Source organism: Felis catus, chromosome D3, assembly GCF_018350175.1.
Source record: "Felis catus isolate Fca126 chromosome D3, F.catus_Fca126_mat1.0, whole genome shotgun sequence".
In the NCBI taxonomy this organism is placed as follows: domain Eukaryota; kingdom Metazoa; phylum Chordata; class Mammalia; order Carnivora; family Felidae; genus Felis; species Felis catus.
Window position 1 is genome coordinate 78,979,235 of NC_058379.1, and position 25,231 is coordinate 79,004,465.

General features: G+C 39.4%; 1 long non-coding RNA gene across 1 annotated transcript in view; it reads right to left on the bottom strand.

Moving 5' to 3' along the window:
• LOC123381456 overlaps positions 1-25,231 on the bottom strand; it is a 319,371-nt gene that overhangs the window by 260,767 nt on the left and 33,373 nt on the right. The window contains exon 2 of the long non-coding RNA XR_006588470.1: positions 13,588-13,687. This is a non-coding gene — a long non-coding RNA (uncharacterized LOC123381456). The remainder of the gene's footprint in view (positions 1-13,587; positions 13,688-25,231) is intronic.

Genomic DNA, 25,231 nt, shown 5'->3' on the forward strand with positions numbered 1-25,231 from the left:
AAATAACCTAGGAACCAACTGGAAGACATGAGAGGGCGTGTACGCTGATTTTGTGTTGTATATGTTTTCTTTTCCTATCCTGCTGATAATATTCTTTCACTTCTCTCTAGGGTTCACACCACAAACCGCATGCTAAATGAGGCTATAATCAAAATGAAGATCCAGACAATGAGTAGGAAAGTATGCTCTAAAAAGATACAACATTCTTTCCAGACTTATGAAGATGCTGAAAGTTAAAAGTTAAGAATCTTTCCCAAAAGTACAGACCTAAAAGGATGACAGAATTATAGGACCCCCAACCCGCTGACCCTTCATCCATAATAATTTTCACTGCATAATGTCACCTCTCTAATATCAGTAACAAACAAATTTAGGGATCTCCTAAAGCATGCTAGATACAAGTTAGAATTATTCCTTAAGATAAGGCAAGAGCTTCATTGGGTGCTGCCATGACATCAGCCATTTCCATTTCCGGTTGACACTGCACCAATAGGCTAAAGAAGGCCTGTTACGTAGTCAAGGACAGCTCTTGCTGTCCGCAGAACCACATGCTTAACTCCGGCTGAATTAACAAACATTGACTTATAAAAGGTATATTATCAAATGCCATTTTCAGAATGCACAGGGAGTAGGAGAACTTTTAATTCATTTAACAAAACCAGATTCTAGAGTACAAGGTACATGGGAAGTGCTAAATTAATAACATGAAAAGGACACAGTCCCTATTACCAAAAGATTCACATTCTTTGAATCTTTTGGATCTGAGCCTGGGTGGCTCCGTCAGGAAAACATCTGACTCTTGATTCCAGCTCAGGTCATGATCTCATGGTTTGTGGGACAGAGCCCCACATGTGGCTCTGTGCTGACAGCACAGAGCCTGCTTGGGATTCTCTCTCTCCCTGTCTCTCTGCCCCTCTCCCACTTGCTCTCACTCTCTCTCTCTCTCAAAATAAATACACTTAAAAAAAAGACTCATTCTAATTGAGCCATCACATCAGATAAACGAGATCTGTGAAGTGTCAAATGTTATATCAACGTGGACACATGAAATGGAGACAGAGAACACAAGAAATCTGTGTCATCCTCACACAGCGACCAACTTATTTCTCATTTTTTCCAGCTGTAATACACACCAAAATCCATGTTTACCCCCATAATTAGACACCACAGAACAACTCCTCAAATTATTAGGAACATTTTCCTTTAGTTTGATAACAGCTAATATAACTTAGAAGACAAGTAGCAGACTTTCAAAGGTAAACTAAGGTTCACATGCAAATCTTGAAATGAGTTTGGGTGAACTACTTAAAATAGCGTTGCCCTCCATGAATAAGGCTTTTCCCATAGTATTTAGTGGCACAAAATTTACAGCAGCCAGGTCAGCATTTTGTGTGTGGGGGAGAGAGAAGAATCAATGAAGGTTTCTAAGGCCTGGCAAAATGCAGTGACAGGACAGGTTACGTGTGAAAAGAGGCTCAGACAAAAAAATAAATAAATAATGATAAATAATGGATAAAATGGGAACAAGTGACCTCTCAGGAAAACCCACTTTATCTTACATACTATTGTTTTTCTTCTATAAGCTGGAGAAAATGGATGGTGAGAAAAAAAATTTAAATAAATAAATACACACACACACACACACACACACACACACACATAACAGTCAGAGAAATTAACAATCATTTGTTAGGTAAATCTCTAAGCCCCATCAAATCAACATTCTCAGTATATAATAAAAATTACGACAGTCTTCAGTGCTTCTGGGTCTCTCTCCTCTCCCTCCCTCTTTCTCATAGTTCACTTAAAATTTTTTTTAACGTTTATTCATTTTTGAGAGACAGAGAGAAACAGAGTATGAGCAGGGAAGGAGCAGAGAGAGAGGGAGACACAGAATCTGAAACAGGCTCCAGGCTCTGAGCTGTCAGCACGGAGCCTGACGCGGGGCTCAAACGCACTGCGAGATCGTGACCTGAGCCGAAGTCGGATGCTCAACAGACTGAACCACGCAGGCGCCCCTCTCATAGTTCACTTAAAGTGAACCATTTTCAGAGTACACAGCAGCTTGAAGGCAGAAAATTCTGCATTGTGAGATGCCAGAGTAACATCAGGAATAAGCCTTTGCCCATTTTATGCCAGCATATCAGACCTGAACCTCTGTTTTCCAAGAATCAGAAACAGGACTATTTGCAGCAGCTTACCTCTGAGCCAGAAGGACACTAACAGATTCTAAAGAAGAGAGACAACCCAAGAATTTAAGATCTGTTGATGAGTGAATGTGCACACGCCCTCTATCACATAAAATTTCCAAGTCTGTCCCCAACAAGGAACCTTGAAACCGCTGCTAATCTCGAGATATTCACCAACACATCAGGTTGAATCCTTGACAATTGCCTTCTTCATTTCTGCTTTCAATAAGCTCTTAAATGATTTGTTTATCACTTGGGCCATTTGGTGATAAATGGAGTTTATTTAGTGTGTCCTCTAATTAATTAGTTTGCATTCTGTGCTATTAATGGAGGCACAAGGATACCCATTAGCCCTTGGGAAGTGCTCTTGCACACAGCCTTTGAAAAAGGAATGTTTCACAGCCTATAAGGTTCTGACTCTTGGTAATGCTGTTTGGGCTGCAAGAGGAATTGGAGGATTTTCCCAGGCAGTCGGGTTTTCCTTTAGCCCAAAAGGAAAAATAAGTATCCACAGGATTGTGGTTCTTTTGAAGTGGCTGTAGTTTCACTGCAATTTCCATCCAAAGCAACGTGCGTTTTGTCAGGCTGAGGTTCAGCCATTAGGTTGCTAATTAAGTTAACAAGTGCTGTGTGCTGCTTAATTTGGCAACAAGCTATCCTACAGACTGTTCAATAAGAAAAGCAGCATTTCCATAATGAGTCTGTTTTTTAGCTTGGAATTAAGCTAAAAACTCTAATGATCCCTATGAAGGGACATCTGATGCATGTGTTCAAAATGCAGAAAAGGAGAATACGCTGTTTTCCTTGTTGGACACTCACACCTTTTATTTACACATTTACTGCACAGTGTGGCTGAAATAGGGGTAATTGCCTGTGTACATTTTTAATTCATCATAATTCAAATAAAATGTGTTTCTCTGCCCAACTTCCTTCTTACAGCTGTCATTTTGCCCAACTGCAAATTGACTTTCAGTAATGGGTTCCATTGCAGTGAGCTAATTGTGGGTGTGATTTATTCTCTTGTTATCCTTGGTTGAGGTGCCTCTCCTTCAGTTGTAGGGGTTAAAAATGAGATTCATTGGTTCATTTACTCAGTAGGTATTTCCTGAGTATCTATTGTGTGCCAGATATTGCACTAGGCTCTGGGGACTCAGAGGAAAAAATGCACCTGGAGTGCGATCTTGATAGAGGTTCCAAAAGAATAACCATGTATTTATTCCATCTAAGAAAACATACTTTCAGGAGGACCATTCCTGGACTACGATCTTGGAGACCAGCATGTGCGGTATAAAAATACGTAAACTCAGTCACTAACCAAGGAAAGAAAAGGAAATAAGTGAGTTGTTTAATCTCTCTGGGCCTCATTAGTTCATTTATAAAGTGGAAGGGAAGGGCTTACTTGTTAAAGTCCCTTTCAGCAGATTTCTTGAATAATCCATATTCTCTCATGACCTGTACTCAACCAAATGCTATTTCCTCAACCTAGAGTTCCTTTCTCCTTCCCTCTTCTAGTTCTGCATATTAAAAGACTACTCAGTCAAGTCTGTGGTCTACTTAATTGTGTTGTGTCAATACCAATTTTCTAGTTTTGATGAATGTACTGGTTCTATAACATGGTACCATTAAGAGACGCTGGGCAGGGAGTACATTGGATCTCGCCATGCTATTTTGGCAACTTCTTATAAGTCTGTAATTATTTCAAATAAAACATTTTTTAATACCCCCATATTCATAACCTATCTCGAAAACAAAATTAAAACTGAAATCAATCTCTTCTTGCTTATCTCTATTATAACATCTTGACTGCCTTATAGTTACTAACGAATCCACCTGCCTCTTTTGATTCTTAACTCTGAGAGACAGAACTGCATCAGATCTATCTTTGCATCCTCCACAGACCTTACAATAGTTGCTTTTCTAACCCAGGTTCATTCAATGAAATTCAACAAATGAGGTTCAAAACACTGGTTAAAACATTTCCTTACATCTCTTATCCCATCAGGGAAGTTCTGCCTCACATCCTGTTTCCCTTTAGTGGCATTCAACAAAATCTGTATGCAGAACGTGTGTAGGCATACCATTCGCATACTCATTTTTTCAAGGTGCCTAAAAGTAAAATGTGACTGGTAGTAATACTCACTGGATACCAAGGACAAAGAGAGTTAATTACCCAGTGATGGCAGAATACAGCACATAAATAATGGAGCATGATAGAAATAAGGGTTATGTTATATAAACATTCAGGTCCTGCAACATCCCATTCTGGGTTTGGTTTTCAAATGGATGACAATTAAAATAAAGTACACTTCTATTTGGTTCTGAAGATGCTTTCACTACAGCTTTTTGAGATCTTGGGACTCCAGCATTGAAACATACATACATAATGTGGATACCTGGATATTAACACCAGAAGGGGCTCCAAAAGGTCATTTCTACCCACTTATGACTCATATTTGTAAAAGTTGTGAGCAGTTGGCCCCAGCCATCTGTAGCTGCTAAGATAAAGACAGATATGCCTATATATTTTTACAACTTGTTAAATAGAGATCATTGCAAATTATTAAAATGTAATTTCAGTAAAATTAAAATGGAATTAAATTAAAAAATTAAGTCAATGGCAACTACTCTTTGAGAATATAGGTCAGGTATTGAAAGAAAAAAAATTATTGTATCCAGGATAAAAAATTGCAAAACTAATAAAAATTTTTAAAAGTTTATACCTCATTGTATTTGTGCTTGATTTTGTCTCTAAGAATAACTGACGAATGTCTTAAAAATTCAATCATATATAAATAGGCAGAATATAATTTCTAATGATTAGTCATTTTCCCCAAAACCTGTTGACTATAAATATAAATTTCATTTTGTCAAAAATTTACATTAAAAAATATAAAAACAATTACTGTTTATTTACTTTATTTGAATGCCAGTTAAATTATAAAAATTTTTAAGTAATTTTAAACACTTATGTAATATTTATAATTTTTGTAGTTTTTATAACAGATTATATTTTAAAACTTACATAACATATAAGTTTTATAATTTTTTTAAAAAAACCTGTTTTATATTAGCAGTCTTTCCTTTATTTGCCTTTGATCTAAACACATAATAGTGAAACTTAGAGATATAAATAAAAGTTGGTCATCTGACAAATTGGACCAATGTGACAAATGTGGCCAAGGCAATGAATATAATTAAGTCCATTGATTTCTTTCCTGATTTGAGGTATTTTGGTGACCTTAATAAAATTAGGGAGGTACCATACTGGATATATTAAAACACAATGTGGACTAGGTTTTGTGAATTAAGATTAATAGGAGTCAAACCAGAAAGCTAAAGAACTAAAATAGAATGGTCATTTTTATGTCAATATTAATAGAAGACAGAAGAGAAACAGAAAACAAAGCATGATCTCTACCACTGAAAGTACCTGTTTATTTAAGAGTCGTCAGTTACCTGAAAAGCTGTCTTAAAAGCCACAAGCTATAGAGGTGCCTGGATAGTTCAGGTGGTTGAGTGTTCGACTGGATTTTGGCTCAGGTCATGATCCCAGGGCTGTGGGACTGAGCCCCGAATCAAGTTCCATGCTAAACACAGAGCCTGCTTGGGAGTCTCTCTCTTTCTCTCTCTCCCTCTTTCCGCTCCTCTCCCCTGCTCACACTCTTTCTCTGTCTCTCTGTCTCTCTCTAAAAAAAAAAAAAAAAAAAAAAAAAGCCACAAGCTATGTGACTGCTGTGGTAAGCAGGGTAATAGTGCTCTAAAAATGTCCATGCCTCGTCCTCAGAACCTGTGAATATATTATATTATAAGGCAAGGAAGAATTAAAGTTGCAAACAGAACTGAGGTTGCTAATGAGCTGTCCAAAAAATAGAAAGATTATCCAGGACTACTTGGGTGGGCCCAATGAAATCACAAGGATCATTAAAAGTGGAAGAAGTTTGCAGAAGAGTCAGTATCAAATGAAGTGATGTAAGAAAGACTTAAGCAGCCATTGCTGGCTTTGAAGATGGAAGAGGAGTCCACAAGCCAAGGAATGCAGGTGGCCTCTAGAAGTTGGACAAGGTAAGAAAATAGACGTCCTTAGAGCCTCCAGAGGGGCACAGCTATGCTGACACCTTGATTTTAGCCCAGTGAGACCCATTTTAGATTTCTGACCTCCAAAACCAAAAGATAGTAAGTATGTGTGGTTTAGACCCTTAGGTCTCTGGCAATTTGTAACAGCGGCAATAAAAACTAGTACAGCTACACTTCCAGTTTCTGCTTCTGCAGGTAAGAAGCCAAGAAGCTGCCACAACATCCTAACAAGAAGTAAAGAGCTGAGCAAACTTCCAGGATATGTAAGAGACATGAGGATACAAAGCAAACCACTATCTCAATGACTGAAAAGACCTACAGCAAAATACAGAGATAACAATTTACTGAACTAGAGGCTGATAAGTGGAGACTGCCTGCCTCAGGAACCAGGGCTGGGGAAAGAAAAATCTGAACTGTGACTGACATGTTGCTGGAGGCTCAGTGTGGACAAATCTGAGAGATAAAAACCCAAGGAAGATCCAGCCATCAGGAGACCCCACGACTTTGTGAGATTTCCCTCTAGAAGTCTGACCAGGTTCCTATAGTGAATGTCTAATAAAAATGCTCTTATGCTTCGAACAGGGGTCGGGGAGGAAGAGAAACCGTTCTGAAATACGCCAGAGCACTCAGTTCTTCCTAACAAGACCTGATCTCGGTAGAAACCAGTAAAGCAGAGCCTAATCTGCCGGGATATGATCATCGTGTACCAATAGGCCAAAAAGACAATTTGAAACGACAGAACAAGCACCAAAACCAGGCAGGGATGTTAGAATGATCAGGCCAGTAATTTAAAATGGTATGATTAATATGCAAAGGGCTCTAATGGGTAAAGTAGACAGCATGTAAGAACAGATGGGTGATGTAAGCAGAAAGATGAAATCCTCAGAAGGAACCAAAAAGAAATGCCAGAGACCAAAAACACCTTAACATAAAGAGTGCCTTTGATGGGATTATTAATAGACTGGACACAGTCTGTGCTTAAGGATATCTCAGCAGAAACCTCCACAACTGAAAAGGCAAAAAGAACAAAGACTGGAAAACAGCAACAACAACAACAACAACAACAAGGCAAAACAAAACAAAACACCATAACAGACCATGTAAGGACTGTAAGACAGTGACAAAAGATGTAACATATACATAGAGGGAGTACTGGAAGAAAAAAGAGAGAAAGGAATAGAAGAAATCGTGCTCAAAGAATAATGACTGAGCATTACCTCAAATCAATGTCAGACACCAAAAGACAGATCCAGGAAGCTCAGAGGACCCCTAGAAGGACAGCTGCCCTAAAACCTACACCCAGGCATATACTTTGAAATTAGAGAAAAAATCTTGGAAGAAGCTGTGGGAGGGGGTGGAGGGGAAGCTTACCTACAGGGGAACAAAAATAAGAATTACATGCAACTTCTCTTCAGAAACCATGCAAGCAAAAAGAGAGTGGAGTAAAATATATAAAGTGCAGGCCCTCATTTGATTGTGCTTCATAGATACTGAGTTTTTTCCAAATCAAAGGTTTGTGGCCACCCTGCATAGAGCAAATCTATTGGTGCTATTTTCCCAGCAGTAGTTATTCATTTCATGTCTCTGGGTCACATTTTGGTAATTCTTGCAGCATTTCTAACTTTTTCATTATTATTATATTTGTTATGGTGATCTATGATCAGTAATTTTTTTTTTTTTATCTGGGGGGGGGGAGGTGGGGCCGAGGGAGAGAGAAAATCCCAAGCAGGCTCCACACTCAGTGCAGAGCCCGATGTGGAGCTTGATCCCACGACTCTGGAATCCTGATCTGAGACAAAATCAAAAATTGGTGCTCAAACAGCTGAGCCACCCAGGTGCCCCATGATCTGTGATCAGTAATCTTTGATGTTACTATGGCAATTGTTTTGGGGTACCACAAACCATGGACATAGAAGACAGCAAACTTAACTGACCAATGTTGTATGTGTTCTGATTCCTCTACTCACTGGCCATTCCCTCATCTCTCTCCCTCTCCTTGGGCCTCCCTATTTACTGAGACATAAGAATATTAAAATTATGCCAATTAATAACCCTGCAATGACCTCTAAGTGTTCAAATGAAAGAAGAGCCACACATCTCTCACTTTAAAAGCTAGAAATAATTAAGATTAGTGAGGAGGCCTGTCAAAAGCTGACAAAGGCTGAAAGCTGGGCCTCTTACACCAAACAGTGAGCCAAAGAAAGGAAAAGTTCTAGAAGGAAATTAAAGTGCTATTCCAGTGAACATGTGAATGATAAGAGAGCAAAACAGCCTTATTGATGAAATGGAGAAAGTTTTAGTCTGAATAGAAGATCAAACCAGCCACAACATTCCCTTAAGCCAAAGACTAATCCAGAGCAAGGCATTAACTGTCTTCAAGTCTGTGAAGGCTGACAGTTGAGGAAGCTACAGAAGGAAAGTTTGAAGCGAGCAAAGGTTGGTTCATAAGGTTTAAGGAAAGAGGGCAGCCTATGACTCTGCAGAGGCCAAACTGGTGGCGGACCTTCTCGAGGGGCAAAGATGTATCTTGTACTCAATAATGCAGATTATTATTTTACACCACACATCTATCCAGCCTCAAGGTCTGAGGGTGGCCTCATCTGATGAACTACCAGTATCCTGACTGTAACAAATCTTGGTGCTTGTATCCTTTATTTCATCTTTGCAACACTGAGCTTTTTGTCTGTGATCATTAATTAATAAAGAATCCACGTTTTAAAAAATGTTTATTTATTTATTTATTTTGAGAGACAGGCAGAGAGAGAAAGAGAGAAATTGAATCCCAAGCAAGTTACATGCTGTCAGCACAGAGCCCAATGTGGGTCTTAATCTTATGAACTGTGAGATCATGTCCTGAGCCGAAATCAAGAATAGGACACTTAAATGACTGAGCCACCCAGATGCCCCAAACATCCACAATTTTTCTTTTTTTTAATTTTTTTCAAGTTTAGTCAACCTCTTCTTTTTTTTAATATATGAAATTTATTATCAAATTGGTTTCCATACAACACCCAGTGCTCATCCCAAAAGATGCCCTCCTCAATACCCATCACCCACCCTCCCCTCCCTCCCACCCCCCAACAACCCTCAGTTTGTTCTCAGTTTTTAAGAGTCTCTTATGCTTCGGCTCTCTCCCACTCTAACCTCTTCTTTTTTTTCCTTCCCCTCCTCCATGGGTTTCTGTTAAGTTTCTCAGGATCCATATAAGAGTGAAAACATATGGTATCTGTATTTCTCTGTATGGCTTATTTCACTTAGCATAACACTCTCCAGTTCCATCCATGTTGCTACAAAGGGCCATACTTCATTCTTTCTCATTGCCACGTGGTACTCCATTGTGTATATAAACCACAATTTCTTTATCCATTCATCAGTTGATGGACATTTAGGCTCTTTCCATGATTTGGCTATTGTTGAGTGCTGCTATAAACATTGGGACACAAGTGCCCCTATGCATCAGTACTCCTGTATCCCTTGGGTAAATTCCTAGCAGTGCTACTGCTGGGTCATAGGGTAGGTCTATTTTTAATTTTTTGAGGAACCTCCACACTGTTTTCCAGAGTGGTTGTACCAGTTTGCATTCCCACCAACAGTGCAAGAGGGTTCCCGTTTCTCCACATCCTCTCCAGCATCTATAGTCTCCTGATTTGCTCATTTTGGCCACTCTGACTGGCATGAGGTGATATCTGAGTGTGGTTTTGATTTGTATTTCCCTGATGAGGAGCGACGTTGAGCATCTCTTCATGTGCCTGTTGGCCATCTGAAACATCCACGATTTTTAAAGAATCAAGTCTACAGACAGATTATGTTTCCTGTCGAATTGCTGCCATGGATTAATATTCCCACTGTCTTCATTGTTCCCCCTAGAGTTGAGAGATTACAGCAAATTATACGATGGCATAGGAGAGTTTCCAAGTGGCTGGTTTCAGCTCATTGTTAATATACTTTCCTTCCTCTTTTTCACTGACATGCTGATCTACTGGATTCATAGAGGCCTTCGTCATAGACTTGTGTTTAATCACGTACACAAACCTCACCATCTCTGGCAGATTCCTACTCCATTTGTAAGTCATGGCTTCCTTCAGAGTCTACCTTGCCATATATATATATACCCTTTTATCTTTCTGTTACACAAATAGGTTTATTTAAGTTTGCACATCTTCGTCAATATCTGACGTGGGTTCCTAAATGGCAGAGAGAGTAGAGCCAGTTAGCAAGTTCATGAGACCTGCTAGAATCTTTTTTTTTTTCAACGTTTATTTATTTTTGGGACAGCGAGAGACAGAGCATGAACGGGGGAGGGGCAGAGAGAGAGGGAGACACAGAATCGGAAACAGGCTCCAGGCTCTGAGCCATCAGCCCAGAGCCTGATGCTGGGCTCGAACTCACGGACCGCGAGATCGTGACCTGGCTGAAGTCGGACGCTTAACCGACTGCGCCACCCAGGCACCCCGAAACCTGCTAGAATCTTGATGCTTCCACGAGGTGACCTCAGGAGAATCATGTAATGTTATTTTGAATCCGTTTTCATCAACACCATGATGGGCATAATAATGTTTCGTAGGCAGGGTTTTTGTATGAGTCTTGGGAGATTAAGGAGTACTTGATGTGGAAGAAGAGTTCAGTAAGTCACGGAACATCACGGTATCCTTTTTATTAACAGAAGTAACGTGTGTGTTGCCTCAAAAAATCATCGCGTGAACTGAGACAGATCCAGGTTTTATTTTAGGTTACAAGTCAGCCATGATTTTTTTTTTCCACTTGCTAGTTTCCCCTTTCAATATCTCCTTCCTCTTCCAGCATGGAGACACACCGGAAGAGTACGTCTCACGTCACTCACCAGCCCTTGAGTCTGTTGGCTGGGCTCCCTCACTCCCACTGCTGGGAGACAGGCTTCAGTCCAAGTGCTCCTTCGCTCTGGTGCCTCCTTGCGCAACGGTCACCAGGCAGCTCGCCCGGTGGCCCTCTCAGGGCTGACGCTGCCAACTGGACTCTTGTCTTCCCCTGGGTCAATGCTGGTAACCCGTTCCTCACCTTGTTCATCTGTTGGACTTCAGAGCTGTTTGTGATGCTTGGATCGCTGCCTTTCCTGCTGCTGTCAGAAGTCTGGCCCTTGCCACATCTCCTCTGTTTCCAGCTGCCTCGCCTTGGCTCCACAGCCAGATGTTCCGGTCTGTCCTTTTCCCCAGCCCCACACTGAGGAACTCCATAGCACTGGATAAACCCCACAGTGCTGGTTTCACTAAGCCTCTATCTAGTTGCAACCCATGAAATACTGTATGCAATTTTAACAAAAGAAGCTCACCTTAGTCTCAGTCACTAAAACGGCTCGAGGAAATATTTCTCTATTTGTGTATTTCCATTCTGTATTACAGCTTTCTTCCCTAATATAGTGTGTGGCTGTAAAGGAGTGGGTACAAATGTGGTCCAATTTATTTTTTCATGCAATAAATATGGATTTAATGTTTTATTATAAATTGCTGCTAGTGTAAAAATTTACCTCTTATAATAGCATACTTTATTATTTTTGAAGTTGCCAAGGTGATCTTTTATTTTATATAGTTGATAACTTTATTTTGCAATTGACAGAAATAATTTCAAACTAGAATAGGCCTTCTCCACAAAGCAAATAAATAGTATTTTCAAGTGAATAAAAAGAAAGAATAGGCCTCAAATAAAAGTGGAATAATAGAGAGGATCATGTTTCAATTTTATAGTCTTTCTGTCCACGATACAACATTTGACTTGTAACCTTCTTTTTATGTTCACCATCTGCATACCGCTACGATACAGGAAATGTGAGATGGGTCCAGGTCGTTTGGATCTATAATATTAAGTATGAACATAACATCTAAATAGAATGAGCCCGGTCTGGGGCAGTGGACTAGAAGTCATATAATTTCTATCTCCCAGTCACCATTCATTTGTTATGTCCTTGAGCAAATCATTTAACCTTTCTCTGCCTCGGACTTTTCTAAGAAGTAGGATATACCTATTCCCATCATGGGCATTCGTAGAAAAAAAAATCAGAATTAAAACTCTCTGGAATTTTTCACAAAAGGGCTTTGGAATAAAATAATTCCCGGGTAGTAATTTGCAAACAAGCTCTATCTACCTCGGCCACCACCTCTATATATGCAGATTCCTTGTTAACCTCAAGAGAGGGAGACAGACACATAACTCTTGCTGGGAGCCCAGACTAATATAATAATAACAACATCTATCAAGCACTTACTATGTGTCAGGCGCTGCTCTAAGTGCTTTACACATATTACTCTATTAATCCTCACGCTAACCATAAGAGGCAGACACTCTTGTTAGTTCAGTTGAGGAAGGTTAGTTAGGTAGTTGAGGGAAAGCAGACACTAGGAGGTTAAATACATTGCCTGAGAGTATACCACCGGCATGGGGTGGAGCCATGCTTAACTCTGTGGTCTGAGGGACAGTTGGCCCCATCCTAGAAGGCATAGCCACCCTCACTCCATTGGGCTCTGTTGGCCTGAAAAACTGAGAACTGTTCAGGGGGAAAATGAATTCCAATGGAAGAGACGACCAAGGAGCAGATTTGGATCAAAACTCAATATTGGCATAAAGAGATGATTTTTTAAAATTTTTTAAAGTTTTTTGAAAATGTATTTATGAGAGCGAGAGAGACAGAGCACAAGAAAAGGAAGGGCAGAGAGAGGGGGAGACACAGAATCCGAAGCAGGCTCCATCCAGGCTCTGAGCTGTCAGCACAGAGCCTGATGTGGGGCTCGAACCCACAAGCTGGAAGATCATGACCTGAGCTAAGTTGGATGCTTAACCAACACTCAGGCGCCTCAATGATTTTTTTTTTTTTAACATCAGGATGCCTGTAACTGGGAATACCCTTTAGACCAGTCAGCCATTCAGTCAGTCAATAATTACTGAACACCTACTTGGTTCCAGATAGTGTTGTTACCAATAAAGATATCAGTGAACAAGAAATCTAGGGTCCCTATCTTCAAAACAATTTTCCTATAGGAAACATGGCCAGAAAGCAGTGTAATGCATTCCCTATAATCTCCTTAACTAGGACATAGCTATTTGATTTCCCACATTTTCTCTTATTGGGGTTGAAAAGGAGGAAATACACAAATAATAAACAGGTAAACAAATCAATAGCTAGCATCATTTCAGATATGAAAACTTATTATGAGAAAGAAAGGGAAAGGGCTTGTTCCTGAGGCCTAGAAAGCGGACAAGAGAGTAAAATTAAAGGAAGTGTTTTTTGGAAACACATCAAACACCATTAGAATGTAATTTCTGTAATAGTGGTATGAATGACAGGGAGTTTTCCTACCTGAGTTGCTATGGGAGGCAGCAGAAACAGCAGTCTAAGCTACAAGCTGGATCGGTCTTCATATTTTCATTCGTATTGGAGAACAGTCACTGTTCTTATCCTAACAGAAAGAGAAGAAAAGAACAAGAATGAGGAATTCACCAAAGAAATTAAATATACTGATAAATATGAAACAACAAACATGAAAATAAGTCTCAATGTGACTAAAGAGCAAATCAAAACTGCACTTAGGTTTTGCCTCTTCTTAGCTCCATACGGATTGTTTAATTTTAATGTTTATTTATTTTTGAGACAGAGAGAGTCACAGCGCAAGCAGCAGAAGGGGCAGAGAGAGAGGGAGACAGAATCTGATCCAGGCTCTAAGCTGTCAGCACAGAACCTGATGTGGGGCTTGAACCCACAAACCGTGAAATCATGACCCGAGCCGAAGTCGGATGCTTAACCAACTGAACCACCCAGGTGCCCCCATATGGATTGTTTAAAATATAATATCCAATGTTGGGAAGAGATGTGGAAAATCATAAATTTTTCTACTGAATAACAATTTCTGGAGCGCTTATTTGTCCTGGGTATTTTGCTAGGCAGTAGGGATACATGCAGTTATTCTATAAACACTTACAGACCATCTATTGTGTATGAGGTGGTTTGCTGAGGATTGGGGGCTCCTGTGGACAGCACAGACATGCTTCCAGCCCTCATGCAGCTTACATGCTAGCGGAGGAGACAGACATTTAACACACACACACACACACACACACACACACACACACACACATATATAAATTAGTGAAATCTGCTAGAAAGAGATATTGTGGCTCCTATAGGAGTTAACCTAGTTAGGGCAGGAGAATTTTCCTTTGACGAATTAACATTTGATCTGAATGCTAAAAGATGAGTAGACATTAATTAGTAGGGCAAAGAGGTGGGGAAAGCACATTCCAAGAAAAATCCACAACATGAACAAAAACATGAGGTAAGGAGGAGCAAGTGTGTTTGAGAAACTAAAAGAAAAATCAGTGTGCCTGGAGTGGGGTGGGGGGAGGGGAGAAGTGAGAGGCCAAGAAAGGAATAGCAGGGATGAGTTGGAAAGACAAAAAGGGAGCAGACTGTAGGGCAATGAGAAGGTGCTGCAGAGACAAAGAAGACAATGTAGACATTGGCATGACCAGAAATAATGACAACAAATGCAGAAGAGGTCTGCCTGTGAAGAACCAACATTCTTGTGGGAGAAACAGGTGTTGTCAAATATAATTGGGGGAAATACAAACTGGCATATAAAAATTTTGTTGGGCAATTAGGCAAAATTTCTAAATCTAAAATCATTTGTATCCAGCAACCCTTCATATCTATAGAAATCCTGGCATATGTGCAATGATGTTAATATTATTGAAAATTAGATTCAGTGTAAATGACTATCAAAAGGATATTGGGGCGCCTGGGTGGCGCAGTCGGTTAAGCGTCCGACTTCAGCCAGGTCACGATCTCGCGGTCTGTGAGTTCAAGCCCCACGTCAGGCTCTGGGCTGATGGCTCAGAGCCTGGAGCCTGTTTCCGATTCTGTGTCTCCCTCTCTCTCTGTCCCTCCCCCATTCATGCTTTGTCTCTCTCTGTCCCAAAAATAAAATAAAAAAAAAAGGATATCAAATTAATATAACATAATATGACCATAAAATGAAATACAATGCAGCTATTATAAAAGAATGAGATGAATCTGCATATATTACCCTGTAAGGATATTTTTTAAAGTAGCAAAATTTGGTGCTGTAAGGTATATTTCTCCTGATATTCTTTTTTTTTAAGCTTATTATTTATTTTGAGAGAGACCGAGACAGAGAGAGCAGGGGAGGGGCAAAGAGCAGAAGAGAGAGATCATCTCAAGCAAACTGCACTGTCAGCACCGAGCCCAACGTGGGGCTTGAACTCACGAACCACGAGATCATGACCTGAGCCAAAACCAAGAGGCAGACGCTTAATCCACTGAGCCACCCAGGCACCCCATCCCAATTTTCTTAAATAAACTAACATATATACATAAACACACACACATATCAGGGGGCTTTATACTTTAAATACTCCTATCTTGCTAGATTTCATTATATTCATAAAAATGTAATGTTTATCAGTAAAGATACTGAAACACATAGTATGTTATAGAAGATATTTTTAAGGGGAACACACATTTTTTTAATGTTCATTTATTTTTGAGAGAGAGACAGAGCATGAGTGGAGGAGGGACAGAGAGAGAGGGAGACACAGAATTGGAAGCAGGCTCCAGGCTCCGAGCTGTCAGCACAGAGCCCGGCATGGGGCTTGAAATCACGAACCGTGAGATCATGACCCGAGTTGAAGTCGGGCGCTCAACCGACTGAGCCACCCAGGTGCCCCGGAACACACATTTTTATAATAAAAGAATGTAAATGGACAGACATAAAGTTAGATGCTTGCCATTTTTGGTCAGCACACACCTCCATTAAAAGTTAATGCCAATCAGTAGACCACGTAATCAAATCAAGTTAACACAGCTAGAGAACAAATTCTGTTTCCAAGTTTTTACATGATTTGTTGTTGTTTATTTTATTGGTGTCTGTTTATTGCCAACACAATATGACATATTTGTAGGTCCTAGTGTTTCTATTTGTTTAGACCCTCTAAACCCTTGCACAATGATTGGTTCATCGTAAGCATCCAATAAACGATTGCAAATTCTAAGACTCTCATAAAAGCTGACTTCTGATCCTTTAAACTCAAGAAATCAGCCTCGAAAAATGACAAATGCCTGAGGCCATTATGAGAAAGAGACAATCCCATGCCCAAGATTCCCAATTTGCTATCTAAAGAGAACATTCAAACTGACTGCTAACAAAAATGATCATAGCTGCAACTCAATCTGATCGCTGAAATGGTATTTCTCCAGACATCACAGAAGACTTCCTTTAAGGATAATGTCACAGCCGACTAAGATCTCATCAAGGACCTCTAATGCCCATTAAAATCATTTTAAATGCTCTCAGCTGAAGCCAGCAGAGCATCATTTAATTATGCAGGATTTCTGATTGCTTATCATCCACCCTTTTCTCATTCAGCTCTTTGCCCCTTGTGCATCTCCTCTGCGGAGAGTCCCCATCGATCTGAACAGCAGCTTTTGTTAAGGAAGATGCGAGCCAGCAAAAGAGGGGAGAGGATCAGAGTCTGAAAAAAATAGTAAAAAAGGTCTTTTTTTCTAAATTTGTTTTCTAAATTTCTATAACATTGCCTCATTCACCAACTTGCTTATGTGATAGTCAGCCATCTTACAAATTTTAAAGCTCACTTCTTTTCCTAACAGATAGCAAATGTTAATATATATCAAGCAAATGAGACTTATAAAATAGTTATCTGTTTGGGAATTAAAAGGAAATGTCCCAGAGATTACTGATTAAACAGGATTTAGAGACACACTGGAAAATAATTTTACAGTCATTTTGCACAGAATGGAATGAGAAGTTACTTTCTCAAATTTTCATAGGAAATATATCTTATCTTTGGACATGAAAGATAGTAACTGCATTGTGAAACAATAACATATTCTTTGGTGACAACCTTGAATTATGTGATTTAAGACTTCTCTAACGACGCTAAACGAAAGCTTAAGTCAATACTCATCCACTCTGGTTTTAATCTTACAGGTTCTATCAGGATTCCAAACTTCAACAGTATTAGCATTTTGAGATGAAGTAATTCAATAAGTGTGTGTGTGTGTGTGTGTGTGTGTGTGTGTGTGTGTGTGTGAGTGTGTGTTATTCCTTTAAACAGCCACCCACAAAAATAATAATTGTTCTTTAGACTACAAAGGAGTTAAGACATGATGTGATATGGTGTGCGTTTCCTCTCCATAAAGCAATAAGAGATAACTATGGACAAACCAATTCAGATAACTTTTCAAGGAAACACATTAACTCTGTTTTCAGTAAAGTTCCATTGGAAGTCATTGACAATTGATATTTGACAACCTGAAAGCATTTCCTGATTTGGAGCAGGTGCAGGTTTCAATAGACATGCTCCACAGACGGAACAACAAAGGCCTCCTTGATGTGATTACACTTATTATTCCGTGATTGCTACTTCCTGATCAGGGATACATTCAGTCATTAAAAAAAAAAGTACTATAGAATTACCCATGGATTACGCATAAAATTGTTGGGAAAGGGGAAGGGCACAAGAGAAGGCTCTCAAATATTTTCAGTTGATTCAGGGTGAATGACAGCTCCAGGTGGAATTCTGAACAACAGAGGACCATGATTAATATATTGTGTTTATTTAAAAGAAAGTGGAGACGTGGAGTGGAGCAGAATATTTCTGAAGACATTGTTTGAGGGAAGGATAAATTGGTGTGAAATATGAGGCCCTCGTTATTTGAATACACATCATTTAAAGAACGAGACGTAGATAGATGACGCCGGTAAGGGTGGTATTCAATTTTGCTGAGAACCTAAAACTGCTCTAAAAATAAAGTCTATTAAAAAAATAAATTAGTCAAGGTGGTGCAAAAAAGGGCAAATTATAAAACAAGATTGTACCATATGACTCCACTGTCGATACACACACGAAAAAGAAAATCACATTAAAGACACCGAAATAAGATATAGAGGTGATAAGATTAGGGATACATTTTACTTTCTTCTCTTCCTAATTTCCTAGAATACTTTCATTACATTTTTTTCAATAAAAAAATGAAAATGTATCAAAGTGAGTTGCCACAAAACTTTATAATTAATGCCCACATCTTTTGTGACTCCTATAAGCTATGAAATATGTGTATTCTCCCCGTCTTTTTGCTGGTTCTCTCTCTCTCTCTCTCTCTCTCTCTCTCTCTCTCTCTCTCTCTCTTTGGCTCCTCATTGCTTCTTTAGGATGACTGAGACCAATACAGTAAGCATTTTAACGTTTACAGAGCCATCTAATACTTTGTTTTCGGAACCCAAAAGAACCAGAAAAATTCCTAGAATTATGGGCAGGAAATAAGAAGTGGCAAGTCACTAAGTAAGGGGCAGTTCATTCTCTTTCATTTTAGTCATGTAGCATTACCTGAGACAGCAATTTACTTTTGCAAGGGGTCATTAAATGAATGTCATCAATTTACAAGTGATGTCACACGGTGATTCGGAGAACTCTGTTGTTAGCCACAGGCCTGTAACAAATAGTGGGTCTGCATTCTTCTCCTCCTCTTCAACCAGTGGCATATTTATAACATCTTATTTTTGCAAATGGCTGCTCTCTTTCTCATTTATGAGCATAACACAAGCCAACATATATTATAGTTCTTTGGGAGCAACACATTAGGTATTTGTCCTTGAATTTCCTCTATCTCTTCAGCAAACACAGAGGGATTTGAATGCAACTAGTCTGTTATCTAGTATACATCGAGGATTTTTGTTTGGTTTTGCTTTTGTTTTTACTTCCATTTTTGGATTTTGTGTTAAATAGCATTTAAACTACCTGAATCTATAGCTGCATTTTTTCATGTAGAATACCTTTCCCTCATATTCAGAGCTTCTCAACTACCTGCCGCATGAGTGAGCAACCAGTAAAGCTGGATCAAAACTACCAATTATTTCCTTGAAGTCTTAAGATTTCTGCCATAGTCTCTACCCCATTACTGCCAAGGGAAGTCCACACTTACCTTCCTGGTATTCAATTTTTTTTTTCCATCCACAGAGTTCCTTTACACCCAAATACCCCACTGCTCCACAATTAGGTATTTCCTCTCTTGAAGATCCCGACTATATACTTTGTCATCAACATGATATCCACATTCCATCCTCTGACTTTACTTATGGACAGATCTCCTCCTGAAAGTCTGCTCGCCCTCTCCGCACAACGTTGAGTGAAATATTCCTATGGCCATGGCAATGAAGCTGAGCCTTGATCCCAAATCCTGAATAAAGTATCTTCCCCGGACACAACAGCTTGCTAACAAAGACAAAGTTCAGGCTAGGGGCATTCTGGTAATTGAGTTTTTACACTTTGAGAAATGCATAATGTGAGCAACATTAATATATGATCTTTGAAAAAGACAGAATAGGGATTCTGAGATCAAAAATCACTTTTCGTTCTCTGACATTGTATCTGTGAGTGTTTAAAATCCCCTAAATTGACCTCACAAACTAAATGCATGCCTCATTTTTCTTTTCGTGAAAAATTGTAGACCTGGAGTTTTTTGTGGTATGTTTCAGCAGATATTTGTATAGAAATATACAATTATCTACAGGGACTATTTGATGCATAACCAGGGGGCAACATCCAGCCCTCTGCTCTGAAGAGGGAATCTATTAAACAAACACAGCAAGTCTGCATTATTCTCCAATCAATTGAAGAGTCAATTAAATAAATTCCAATCAAGTCCCCTTCTGTTCTTTTTGCTAGGGTGTCAGTTGAGTAGAACTTTGTGATGGGCCTACCCAACTGAAGAACCCACATGAAATTAGTGACTGTGATGTCAGAGGAGACCCATTTCAGGTATTTTTATTTAAATATAATTAAAAAGATTCTGTAACTAAGGACTTTCTATAAAAAGTATTGGTAAAGAACTACATTTGATCTGTGAAATGAACTATAGGTGTGTGTGCACAAAAAATATGTGAAGGTATTTATAATTAATATGCAGGATTATTTTTAGCTTATAATCTTTTCTATAATCTTTCCTATCCTGGTATTTGCAATGCTTGTAGTCAAGTAGAGTGTGGATAGATTTCAGTCTATTTTTTCCCAATTTTACACTAATAATAACAATAATACATGTTGATCACTTACTATATGCACTATTCTTTTTTTTTTTTTTTTTTTTTTGAGAGAGAGAACACAAGCAGGGGGGCAGGGCAAAGTAAGATGGAGAGAGAGAATACCAAGTGGGCTCCACACTGTCAGTGCAGAACACAATGTGGGGTTCAATCCCACAAACTGTGGGATCATTACCTGTGCTGAAATCAAGAGTCAGACGTTTAACTGACTGAGCCACCCAGGTGCCCCTCTTTTTTAATTTTTTAATGTAGGCTTCATGCCAGCATGCAGCCCAATGCAAGGCCCAAACTCAGGACCCTGAGAATCAAGACCCGAACTGAGATCAAGAGTTGGATGCTTAACCGATTGAGCCACCCAGCTGCCCTGCTACGTGCACTATTGTAAACTCTAAGTATTATATGTCTTTCTACCCCTTTAATTCTCAAATCAATTTTCCATTTCACTGATGAGAAAACCAAAGACACACTAAATCATTCTCAGTGACCCAGAAATTCTGAGATGCTCCTTGGTGCCCATGGAAAATTCATAGAGTTTCCCTCAGGCCAAATTTATAGCAAGACAAGATTTTGCAATTTCTACTTCCCACTTTGTCGCCATGTTTGTGGTCAGGAATTCTGACAGGAACTGACCACAGCCTCTGGCTTTATCAGGGAAAAACTCAGACAAATCTTCCTAACCTACCCACCATCAATATATTAATTACTCAACAAATATATGCTCAGCAAACCAAGAAATTAACCAAATATACTTTAATACAGGTGGGCTTCAAATTTCTGGAAAACACAAAAAACTGAAAAGAAGTAACACTAAGGTCACCACTGAGAAAGTTAAATTTAGAAGCAAATTTGCCCATGACTCAGTTTTTCTTGGGACCATCTCTCTTTTCTTCCCACAGGGCAGACTTATGTAGAAATACCGTGAGGAGGTTTCACAGGAAGGAGTGGCTATCAGGCAATTTCTATTGTGGACAGTTCAATCTCAAATGATTTATGAAGTTTCAGTTGTTTATTGCACAGAACTGCCTTACATGAAGGACGTTTCAGTCCAGGTGGATTTATTAGGGCCCTCATTAGGTTAGTTTGGTGGCAAGAAGTGGCTTAATGTTACTGAGAAATGCTTTTGATTGTATCCCCTCCTCAGAAGTCCTGTTCATTACATAAAAGTTGAGGAGAAATCCACTTAGGACCAAGATGTCTTTCCTCTTGTCAACAAATAAGCAAAATTGGAGCACCTGGGTGGCTCAGTTGGTTAAGCATCCAACTCTTGATTTCGGCTCAGGTCATGATCTCACAACTCAGGAGATCGAGCCCCACGTTTGGGCTCTGTGCTGATAGCACAGAGCCTTCTTAGGATTCTTGATTCTCTCTCTCCTTCTCTCTCTGCCCCTCCCCCATTGCACTCTCTCATAAATAAACATCAAAAAACAAAACAAATAGGCAAAATGAAGACAATTAGTGATTCCATAGGTAACTATGAACTGTATTTAAGGATAAGAAAATAATACTCTGAGAACACAGGTAGTGGTCGAATTACACTCAAACGTTCCCCCAAAATTGCTTCACAGAGAAAGCTGTTTTGTACTGATTTCTTTTGTATCGCTCAAGATAATAGTGAACCTTCACCCATTTCCAGTTTATTTTCCATGACTTAGAGTTTCATACTACCACTTACCCTTCATCATATGATTACGAATATTTAGAATTGGCAACGTATACACAAATGGTTCGGTGAAATCTTCTATGATACCCAGCTTGATCACAGATGAGTGAGAACAGAAATCTACCTTCCTCCTCACATAGCACATTCTCTCTGAATAATTCTATGCCCCAGTTAAGACAGAAATGATGAGACAGAAGAAAGTCAGTTAAATAAAGGCAAGTACACCTTGAGAGTGGATCAATGACTGTATTACTCGAGTTAAAATAGATCCTTCTGTTTATCTGGTCTTGTCATCCCTTTTTCTAAATCACTGCATTGTTCACAGCTCATTAATCAGCATCAATGTATTATTATCTAATAATATTGGAAGCAAATCTAACCATTGTAATTTTTAAGAATCAGATCAACTGAACTGTTTCTGTAATTGCTATCACCAATATTAAGAGGAGTAGGAGTTCTGAATGTTTTATAAGCTGCTTTAATTGGATCGATTCCTTACAACTAATCATGTGACAATGTTTCTTGTTATTCAGCATGTCACTCTACAGCTTTCCATAAGCACACAAATGAAGGATATGAAACAGCTAGTAGCTTAGAGTACTGTAATCACTGGAACTACACTTGATGTCACCTCAGGAAAAAAAAAAGTTATATAAGCCAATATAATGTTAAGTAGGAATATTTAATATTATCCAATACCAATAATAAGTGTGCAACCTGATAACAGTACAATTCTTAAAATCTGGAAAGGCAAAAAGAAAAAAAAATGCTTATATCCTAGCCAGATATGGTCTTATCTTTTTAAAAAATAAAATAAGGTGCGCCCAGGTGGCTCAGTTGGTTACGTGTCTGACTTCGGCTCAGGTCACGATCTCACGGTTCGTGGGTTCCAGCCCTGCATCGGGCTCTGTGCTGAATGCTTGCTCAGAGCCTGGAGCCTGCTTCAGATTCTGTATCTCCTTCTCCCTCTGCCTCTCCTCTACTCGTGCTCTGTCTCACTCTGTCTTTCAAAAATAAATAAATGTAAAAAAAAAAAATAAAAATGATAAAAAATAAAATAAAATAAGCACATCACTTGGTATAACAGAAATATGAGTGAATGTATCCAACTGCTGTACCAAATGGTATTCTGGGGGACTATAATGAAAACACGAGTTCTGTTAACATACAAGGAATATTTCATGAAATTTCTATGCATACAAGTGGTATAGCAAAATGATAAAACAATATGGAAATGTATCCTAAGAACTAGAACAGCTACTGTTTTGAGTCAATGATCTTGCTTCTGGGAAATTTATATTAAGAAAGTAATTACATGAAAAAATCTGCATAAAGATGCCAATTGCAATATTATCCACAATGTTGAAGGAAATCGAAATGTTTTACAGCAGATGAACAGTTCAATCAATTCTGGCATAGTGGCTCAATTGATGTAATATTATTTCTCCATTATAATTGTAAAATCTATGTGCAAATAGAAAACTTTAATCGATGTTAATTGAAAAAATGCAAAACACAATAGGTTTAGAGTGATGTTAATTTTTTTTATCTGGAATAATCGCGAAGGAGGATTCTACAGAAATAGTACATAAGATTAAGGCAATAAGAGTAATAAGGATTTTATTTTTTCACAAAATATTCTTTCTTTTGGTAATTTTTCTCTTATTATCTAAAAGCCAAGAGAGGGAGGAACCAAGATGGTGGAACAGCATGGAAGTTTGTGGGTTTTTTTGCGTCCTGCATCCATGAAATACAGCCAGATCAACACTAAACCATCCTGCACACTTAGAAAACTGACTTGAGGATTAAAACAACAATCTATACCACCTGAACCACAGAACTCAGCAGGTATGCAGCTCAGAGAGGTGAACTGGGGGAGAGGGCAGGGAGCTATTTTTGCTTATGGAGAGAGGACGGAGACGGGGGGAGAGTACGGGGAAAAAAATCTGCCCCTAGCAGCTGGAGAGAAAGTGGAAAAGTGGAAGCAGCCTCAGAGAATGAACTGAAAAGGTAGAAAGGAGAAAGGAGAGGGTTTATATTCCATTAAGACTCTATAAACAGGGGGAGTGCAGAGTCTGAAACTCCACAGCTCAATACCTGGTGGTACTCTGGTGGGAAGGGCGAATCCCCAGGAGCAGAGAGTGAGGTCCCAGGGTCCTTGGGCCACGCGGGGAGAGGCAGTTCTCCCGCTGGGAGGACATTTGGTAGAGGCTGTGCAGCACCCCAGAGGCAAAAGTGCCAGCAGACCCAGGAGAACAACCACATTCCCCGGTGGTGGAAAAAGGCTGTTAAGGGTGAAGCCTGGCACCAGATGTATGTTGTGATTTTCCATAATCCCTGAAACACTGCTGCTACACAATCACGTGACCTTTCTCTGGGGCAGACTGGCATGAAACTACAGTCTCTGGGCATCAGCAGCAAGTACGGTCCCACGAACGTTCCTGGCTGTGGCCAGCACCTGCACATGGCTTGGTGAGACCCTCCCCAAGAAGATCTGAGCAGGTCAAAGCCACAGTCCCTCAGAAGTGAGGGGCAGGGAAACACAGTCACATCTGAGATGAAACTCAGGAAGGAGGTGCTGCCTGGCAACCTGACAGCTTGGTCACAGACAGTCTAAAAGCGGAGAGTGGACAGAAGCTGGCAATAAGGATAGGTGCGCGATTGCCCATCGGGGAGAACAGAGTTTCCATACTAGAGACTGGGTAGTCAGGTGATGCCATTTCCACCACTGCCACGCATGCACATACACACCTACAAGCGCCACAACAATCCACCTCAGTAAGCTAAGCAGCGCCATCTAGTGGAGAACGGAGCCATTACACTAAGTCCTGCCCAACTGGGCCAACCTTGCTCTTAAGGAACACCACAACTCTCTCCACCTGCTTAGTTTACAGACCATAAATTGCTTCATAGTAGTCTGACTTTTAGGGGAAAATGATGCAATTTCAATCATACGTCAGTATGTTCACTGGTCCATCTATTCAATTTTCTTTTTTTTCTCTTTTTCTTTTCTTTTTCTTGAATACAGAAAGAGAAAAAGTTTATTTTTATTTTCAATTTTTATTAAAAACATTTTTCTTCAATTTTTTCTACTATATTTTTTACTTTTTTGTAAAATTTTCAAATTCTATTTTACTTCCATCATTTCATTTTATTCTATTTTGTTGTATTCATTTTTTTCAAATTTTCAAACGTTTTCCTTTTTTTTT